Below are 9,994 nucleotides of genomic sequence, written 5' to 3'. Positions count from 1 at the left end.
CACGAGTCCGTTTTTTTAAATCACATTTTGTTCCTAAAATGGGGTTATAGCGCCCTCAACGGGCACTCTCTCCATAGGGCTACATGTAAAGACCAGTTATAGACAAATGGCCCTAAAATAAAACGGACTCGTGCGAATTTCCTCAAATTTTGCATATGATGTAGATTTAACATCTGGAATGTAATGCAAGTGATGCCGTTGCTGCTCTCCTAAATTCATTTTTAAAATGTCCGCCCCAGACCAAGGTGAACACAGAGCTATGACCTTACCTCATATAATCGGTAGTAAGAGTGAATAGATCAGTCTCTGCATAGTATTGTGTTGCACTTTGCATTAAAGCATCATGTATTTCCTGGTACGAATAGACTAAGATCTCATAAAATCCTGCTTCGATGTCAAACTCATCATACACATGGTCGATGTATTCATCAAAAGACATATTTCCCGATGTTGAAGAATTGTAGGCATCAACAAGGCCACTGGCTAGACACATACTTTTGAACAATCCCAAATGAAGATAAGTCGCAATATATTGTTGTTCTGTTTGTAGATATATTTCTGACCCATAAGAGGCATTTACAGGGTTTAACACGTAAGGTGATACCGCGTCATATAAAAAGTCTATCAACATAAATATAATTTCGCTGTACATATGGACAGAACAACTGAATATGTTTGCGTAAATATCTTCAAATGCATCAGGGAAAGTTGTTTTCAATGTCACATTTGTCTTGGTAGTTGATCCTTCTAACCACTGCCAAATAAAGTGACTTATCTGGATTTCAACATCGTAAAGAAGTGCTTGAGTCACCCACCTATATGCATTATGGACATCGAAAACAAAACCGGAAAATAAAGTTTAACATCATCGTGATCCTTTTATTTTATTAATATGCTTGTATAATTGGTTAATAAATCCATAATTATAGAAATTAAAATACGTCACAATATTCATACTCACAATATGGCTTCATTAAAAGCTTTCCTTTCGTAGGATAAATCCTGAAGTAAAGAAAGCATTATCGGCACAGAACGCGATGGGAAAGTCGCCTGAGATACGGAAGTACTATACTTCAATTCGCTGCAAGAGTTTGGGCAGTCGCATTCATCGTTCTTTATTTCGTGGAAATACTCTGTAGAAACGAAGTTAAATAACCCAGTCAAATTAAGAAAAATGCGGAGTTAACACACCACTAATTGCAACAGATTAAATAATACATCAAAAGTCCCCGAACATCAAAATAGTGGAACAGTGAATAAATTATGGAATCACATAATCCATTTCACACACCTAGTTTGACCTATCTCCGACATAAAGTTCTTGAGTTATTGAAATAGGCAAACAAGTCAGATTTTGTCACCTGTGGAATCTAAATAACCTTCCCCCCCCTATAACTCAAGTACTATACATCGTAGACAAGTCCAGCTACATTTTTGCTGAATCATTTTACGAGATATTTACATTGGCATAATTTTTAACAAGTTTAAAATGTCACCCCTGCATTAGCGGCCATTTTGGACTTATACATATTAGGCCCTTTTCCACTTCTGAATTTTCGCAGCCTCGCGAAGTAAACCACGCAGACGACGCGGACGCATCGTTGTTAATTGGTGATGAACAACGGTGAAACATGATTGAATCCCTAAATTATGAACTAAGAATATAGAGCTTACAATTTCACCAGAGCCACTTCTACTTAAAATTGCGACTATTGCTCTTGAACCTTTACGTCACTCACCATGCATTATTTACGCGTTGCAAATCAGTGTGTTCCCGCTATAATTTTTAAGTGACTCATAAACCCTTACTGTTTTTAACCATAATAGTTAGGAGAAAAAGTTCAATCTGGTGACCACTCTCTGGCTAGTAAGGTTTGACGATTGATTCGACTTCTATGGACCATTTAGAAAAAAAAAAATAGCCACCATGTCCCTCGCGAAAATCCCGGCATTTTTCGCTAGAGGCCAAAATCCAAAATGGCCGCCACCACCATTTTGAAAATTTAAGTTTTGAACCAGAGCACCTATAATAATGCACAAAGACACTTTTTCGGATATGTCGAGTACAAGGATTCCGATTCTGACATTAGTTTGACATTACGGCATCATTTTCACCCAGAAATCCAAGATGGTGGCCGGCACCATCTTGAAAAATTTAGTTTTGAACAAGAGGACCTAAAATCGTGTACAAAGACACTTTTTTGGATAAGTCGACCACAAGGATTTCAAATTTGACATTACTTTTACATTACGAACTCATATTTACCCAGAAATCCAAGATGGTGGCTGCCGGCGCCATCTTGAAAAAAATAAGTTTTGAACCAGATTACCTAAAATCGTGTACAAAGACACTTTTTCCGGTAAGTCGACCTCAAGAAATCCGAATCTGACATTAATTTGACGTTACAAAATAATTTTTGCCCAGAAATCCAAGATGGCCCCCATTTGGTAGAGCGTAAATGTGATTTTTGAATGAGAGCAGAAGCATAAGTGTGTCATTTCCGCCTTATCTGGGGTTCATGTCTCTTATATGGGGTTTAAACTGCCTTATCTTGGGTTTACATCCCTTATCTAAGGATAAGGCGCCTTATCTGTGGTTTAGACGGCCTTATCCTGGGTTTACGTTCCTTACCTGTGGCTAAGATGCCTTAACCTTAGCATATCGCAGTCTAAACCCAGATAAGGCATATAAACCCCAGATAATGCGCCGTAACCCTAGATAAGCGACGTAGACCCCCAGATAAAGCAGTCTAAACCCCAAATAAGGCGCCTTAACCCTAAATAAGAAACATAAACCTCAGAAAAGGCATCTACACCCCACATAAGGTGCCTTAACTCTAGATAAGGGTATTTAACCCCAGATAAGGGTCGTAAACCTCAGATAAGGCATCTAAACCCAAGATAAGGCGCCTTAACCCCAGATAAGAGACGTAAACTCAGATATGGCAGTCTAAACCCCAGATAAGGCGCCGTCTGGGGTTTACTTCTCTTATCTTATGTTTATGTTCCTTGTTTAGGGTTAAGACGCCTTATTTGGGGTTTGAGACTGGTTTATCTGAGGTGTACGTCCTTATCTGGGGTTACGGCGCCTTATCGGGGGTTTAGACTGCCATATCTGAGTTTACGTCTCTTATCTGGGGTTAAGGCGCCTTATCTTGGGTTTAGATGTCTTATCTGAGGTTTACGACCCTTATCTGGGGTTAACAACCCTTATCTAGAGTTAAGGCACCTTATGTGGGGTTTAGATGCCTTTTCTGGGGTTCATGTTCCTTATTTAGGGTTAAAACGCCTTATTTGGGGTTTACTTGGAAAACCACTTTTATTTGGGGTTTAGACTGCTTTATCTGGGGTCTACGTCGCTTATCTGGGGTTACGGCGCATTATCTGGGGTTTATATGCCTTATCTGGGTTTAGACTGCGATATGCTAAGGTTAAGGCATCTTAGCCACAGGTAAGGAACGTAAACCCAGGATAAGGCCGTCTAAACCACAGGTAAGGCGCCTTATCCCTAGATAAGGGATGTAAACCCAAGATAAGGCAGATTAAACCCCATATAAGGAACATGAACCCCAGATAAGGCGGAAATGACACACTTATGCTTCTGCTCTCATTCAAAAATCACATTACGCTCTACCAAATGGGGGGCCATCTTGGATTTCTGGGCAAAAATTATTTTGTAACGTCAAATTAATGTCAGATTCGGATTTCTTGAGGTCGACTTACCGGAAAAAGTGTCTTTGTACACCATTTTAGGTAATCTGGTTCAAAACTTATTTTTTTCAAGATGGCGCCGGCAGCCACCATCTTGGATTTCTGGGTAAATATGAGTTCGTAATGTCAAAGTAATGTCAAATTTGAAATCCTTGTGGTCGACTTATCCAAAAAGTGTCTTTGTACACGATTTTAGGTCCTCTTGTTCATGTTGTTCAAAACTAAATTTTTCAAGATGGTGCCGGCCACCATCTTGGATTTCTGGGTGAAAATGATGCCGTAATGTCAAACTAATGTCAGAATCGGAATCCTTGTACTCGACATATCCGAAAAAGTGTCTTTGTGCATGATTATAGGTGCTCTGGTTCAAAACTTACATTTTCAAAATGGTGGCGGCGGCCATTTTGGATTTTGGCCTCTAGCGAAAAATGCCGGGATTTTCGCGAGGGACATGGTGGCTATTTTTTTTCTAAATGGTCCATAGAAGTCGAATCAATCGTCAAACCTTACTAGCCAGAGAGTGGTCACCAGATTGAACTTTTTCACCTAACTATAATGTACCATGAGAGGGTAGCCCATTCTAAAAATATAAATTTCATCCTTTTCAGATTTACCCTAGTCACCATGCATTATTCACGCGTTGCATATCAGTGTCTTCCCGCTGACTATCGAACGCGGACATAATAATATTAACCTGGAATAGTGCAGAATGTGCTCCTGAAAAGTAAGAATAACTTACCATGGGTTGCATAGAAACATCCAACTAACTCATGAGGTTCACAGAAAGTGGCATTACCTGTAAGAAATCGGAATTTGTTGTTTAAAATTTAAATGCATATTAACTCTCACACAGAGTTTTAATCCGCCGATATGAGATGGAACTATTTGAAAATGAAAAATGTTTAAACGGTCGCTCCGTGCTTAAACACGTGCACACGTCCCGATGGGTCCATGCTGAACCAAAATGTGTTGTCCAGTTAGGGATTCAATCATGTTTCACCGTTGTTCATCACCGATTAACAACGATACGTCCGCGTCGTCTGAGTGGTTTACTTCGCGAGGGCAGCTTTAGTAAACCACGCAGAAGCGCCGGACGCGAGTTGTTAATCGGTGATGAACAACAGTGAAACATGATTGAATCCCTTTCAACAACGAAAACAAGCTAAAGATCGTATAATTCACATGGTTATTTCCCCAATTATTTCATGTGGAATGTCAGTTAATCATTGACAGTCATCAGCCTTACAAAAAGATCGGTGATTTCTGTTGATATCAGTAATAAAATTGAATAAAACGGCAATCTTTATCCGATACTTCCAAAATACTGAATTCAACTTGTAAGCGTGATACGCACACAGATTCTAGACATGACGAATTTTACGCGCTCATGAGTAACGCGGACGTGCGCTGGCGTTCGCGTATACGCTTAGTGCAAAAGTGTGGATTCATCACTGTTTAACAACGGTTGGCTCCTGTACAAAACTATAGGGAGAGTTGTTGAAATAGATATATTTAAGTGAACACTTTTACTGTCAGCCCCTGGGACGTTAAAAGAAAGAAAACTTCCAAATCCAATCTCTGCCAACGAGGCTGAAATTGGATCCCAAATGACCCCACCTGACACTTTTCTGGTGTTAACGCTCTGACGCGTATATAGTGGCACCCGAGGTGCGAAGTTGTCAGAAGCGCTAAATTATTAAAACCAGATGCAGTAATTTTGGTAATATTTTAAGAAAACTTTCAAATATGTAGATTAAAAAAAAAACACTTTAAAGCATCAATCTCCAAACTAATTTGATATAGTCAACACTCTAAATTTCAAGGATTTAAAATAAATCCTAAGGGAGTGTGATTCGGGACCAATCATGGCTGGCGGTGTACTCTCAGACATGCATGTAGTAAAAAGTGCCATAACTTTGTAATTATTCACGCAAGACGCATAAAAGTATACATTTGTTAACGGCAAAACATCAAGAAATCTAAATATAAATACAGATTTGGTGCAAAAACAACAATTGTGAAGACAATTACAAACAAGGGAATTTTTGGCATTTTTTGGTACATCATAACAAAAACCACTCTTTCCAAAAAATTTGTTTTATTTTTTCCATAATTCCAAAAACCGGTTTTTTTGTTTTGTTTTTGATATTGGCCTTATTTTTTATGGATGGCGGAAACCTTCAAAATACGCCTAAGAATACGCCTAACCTTAGACGTCTAAGATGCAATCTTAGACGTCTAAGATGCATTCTTAGGCGTCTAAGATGCAATCTTAGGCGTCTAAGAATTTCGCGGTAGACTTAAATCAACGAATCACAGGACCAGAAATCCCAAACAACCAATCATCTTAGGCGTATTCAATTATTGACCAATGAAATCTTAGACGCCTAAGATTTTACACGGCTAAGATTTCTTACACGTCTAAGATTGACCATTTGACCGTGACTAGTGATGGACGGTATCGCAAATTCGATCAAAACGTACGACGGACGCTGTGCGCTAGAGAATACTTCGGCTGGGTGGTGTGTTTTTAGTCAACTCCGTTTCTCTCCATAGCCATGGGCGTCAATCCCAGAGAGAAAGGGGTGATGGGGTAGGGTACATGTTCTCCCATCTTTCGGCACAATGGCGCAGTGATAAAACAATAATTTGTTTTAAATATTTTGTTTTTCTGATGACTTGCAGTTAATGTAAGATTTCTATTTGTGTGGCTATAGTGTAAATGATGATGATGACGATGATGATGATGGTGATGATGATGATGATGATGTTGTTGTTGTTGTTGTTGTTGTTGATGATGATGATGATGATGATGATGATGATGATGATGATGATGATGATGGTGATGATGAAGAAGAAGAAGAAGATGATGATGATGATGATGATGATGATGATGATTGATAATACAAATGATGTCAGATGATTATTAGAGTCGTGGTGGTGATGATGATGGCAGTGATGATTAATTTTATTTAGTATGAAATCTTCACCCCCCCCCCCGCATCCACCTAGTCAATGTTGTTTTGATACTGAGATAGGAACGGACTAGTATTGGCTCTAACAGTGATTGGGGGGGAGGAGGGGGTTGCAAGCAATATGAAACATTAATGTTTGCCACTCATGTTACTTGTAATGTTTAAACAAAGAGCACGTGTCTATGGAGTCAACTACGAGGGGGTATCCAAAGGTTGTTGACATCACCCAGAAGGAAAAGAGCTATATTGATGAAATTTTATCAGTGTAATCACTGGTCCTTATGTACATTATGGTCCAAAAATGGTCTCATAAGTATGTTTACTTTCTTTACATGGGGCACTAGATGGGCAGTAGGCGCATAACCTGCAATATGGTGAAAATTGAGGCACGCATCATGATTAAGTTCCTGCATTTAAAGGGTTAGGCCTACAATGCTCAGAAAATCTATGATGAAATTAAAGCAATCTACGGTGATGATTGCCCATCATATGGCACTATTGCTTTTTGAAAAAGGAATTTCCAAACTGGCCACATGTCCCTCACAGATGAGCCAAGAAGTGGACGTCCATCACTTACGGATGATGCGGCCACAGTGAAAAAACTCAAGAAAGTGGAGGATCTTATCACGAAAAGGTTATGCGCCTACTTCCCATCTAGCGCCACCTGTGAAGAAAGTAAACATACTTATGAGACCATTTTTGGACCATAATGTACATAAGGACCAGTGATTACACTGACAAAATTTCATTGGTATAGCACTTTCACTTCTGTGTGATGTCAAAACCTTTTGGATACCCCCTCGTATACATGTACCCTTCTCATTTTTCATGTATATGTTTTTTCTTAACTCGTGTGCTATGACTGAGCCAAAAGGACATCATCTCCAAATACACAGTTAAGAGACCTCGATGCCTCCATTCAACAAGAAAGTTAACCTGACGGTGTAGGGTATGATGCGTTTACATCCAATACGTTCAGAGGTCAAGTTATGAGTGCACACACATTATAAGGTCAACCAACTATGTCTTTATAATTCGAACAGCGTGTGACATATTTTCGCCAAGGTCCCCGGGCCAAGGCCAAATCGTCTTTTATAATTGAAGAGATCAGATATGCATAATTTCAGTCTGCAAGAAGACAAGAGGTCAAATTTGTCTATGTTAAAAATAGAATCATGCAGGTATATAAATATATGCTTGGCATGTTTGTTCCACTTTGTTGTTTGTGTATTAATTTTCATCATCATCATCATCATCATCATCATCATCATCATCATCATCATCATCATCATCATCATCGTCATCATCATCATTTATAATCATCATCATCATCATCATCATCATCGTCGTCGTCGTCATCATCATCAACATTAATACCTGACTACTACTAGCCACACCAAAACAGCACACCGAAAATAAAATCAAAACAATTAATCAATTTTGCTGCAAGTTCAAAGAAAATTAATATACAAATATTTAAATCTAATTGTAATTTAAACACAACCATGACAACTGCTACATTAAGCTGAATTGAGCTATTTTGAAAAGAAATGTTGTTGCGGATTCTCTACCACACATTTCAAGCTGGATTGGCGCCAATGTCCATAGCAATGGAGGGTTATAATTTTCCCCCAAGACGCTCCCGGATCCCCCGGCATTGCCACTGAATTTAGAGCATGTTATGGTTATTTAAAAGGTGCCCTGTAAAAAATTGCTTGTGTCCCTTTTCGACCTGCCAAAATTGTTTGCACCCACCCTGTTTTATAAAAAAAAATGTCCCCGACGCAAATTTGACCCTCCACCACGCCACCCTGTAGATGATGTTGAAGGCTATGTTGGCAACCTGCTCTATAACCTGGTACAAAATGGGGCGGCGATTTGCCATTCTGCCGGATTATAATGGCACTTCTATTCGAAAATATTTCCTATAGATAACCTGAACTGAACCAGAGATGACGGAACTGATTATCCCGTGGTACTTTCGATCACTGCGCATGGTATCTGTAATACGAGCTGCTAGTAGTCTTCCAAGGTGCTTTTAAGAGCTATCACATTAGTGATACCGTTCATCACTAAAATGTCAATCTTAGACGTGTAAGAATTCTTAGGCGTGTAAAATCTTAGGCGTCTAAGATTTCATTGGTCAATAATTGAATACGCCTTAGATGATTGGTTGTTTGGGATTTCTGGTCCTGTGATTCGTTGAATCTACCGCGAAATTCTTAGACGCCTAAGATTGCATCTTAGACGCCTAAGAATGCATCTTAGACGTCTAAGGTTAGGCGTATTCTTGGGCGTATTCTTAGGCATATTTTGAAGGTATCCGCCATCTATATGTTTTATACGTTTAAAATTCACAAACGCTTATTTGCACAAAATGATGCCAAAAATCGGAAATAGACCAAAATATAAACAAATGAGAAAAGAAAAAACATTTGAGAAAAGAAAAAACATTTTACCAAGAAAATGAACATTGAAATAATAGCCGTTGAAGTTGTGTTTTCTTCGAAGCTCACAGGAGAATGCGGCAGTTCTTGTTTTTCTACCTCACATTACGTGAAAATACGGATAAATAAATAGCCACTTGACAAGTTAGAGCGATATCCATTCATAACTTGATATTTAAATCGGGGCAAACTTGAAAAAAAACACCACATTTTATCAGCTAAAACGGAGCTATTTGACCACTTGACATTAGTGTTTCTATAGGATGCGCGACGCATGCAGATAAGCGTCGCGTATACGTAGCGTATCTGTGCGTCAACAAATTGCGCGACTACGCAGCGCGATGCATTGTTGCGCGCGTGTACCCCGCTGGTACAACAAAGATTTTCTTTCTTTAAAAATTTCGAACACGAGTGAAATAGTGAAATAAAATCCATAAAATATTGCAGTTGGAGTTTACAAATCAGGATTTTCATTCCTTGTATTTATAAAAAAAAAACATAACAAAGTGCATACATATCAAAAAGCTCAATTTCGCGATAGAAACAACGTCTAGAGTACACAGCCACACAAATTTAAAATCAAATCCTTAAGGCCAGAGTAATGGGAGAGAACATGGACCTTTTGGAGCATCATCATTTCTGAATTGTATTTGAAAAGTATATAAACTATTTACCCCACAGAATAATTAAAACCAGAGAACCAGGACTCGACCGCCATCTTGATACAGGCATGGAGCAAAAATTGGGGGTATTCGGTTTCCCTCGGAATGTGCTCGAGGCATATTCGTTTTCATCCGCAAGCGCGCCATGGATGATGGGCGCGTTTGAGAGACGCACTTTATGCGACCTGTACGCGAGTAC

Source organism: Amphiura filiformis, chromosome 16 (genome assembly GCF_039555335.1).
Source record: "Amphiura filiformis chromosome 16, Afil_fr2py, whole genome shotgun sequence".
NCBI classification, from domain to species: Eukaryota; Metazoa; Echinodermata; class Ophiuroidea; order Amphilepidida; family Amphiuridae; genus Amphiura; species Amphiura filiformis.
This window is presented reverse-complemented; position numbering follows the sequence as displayed.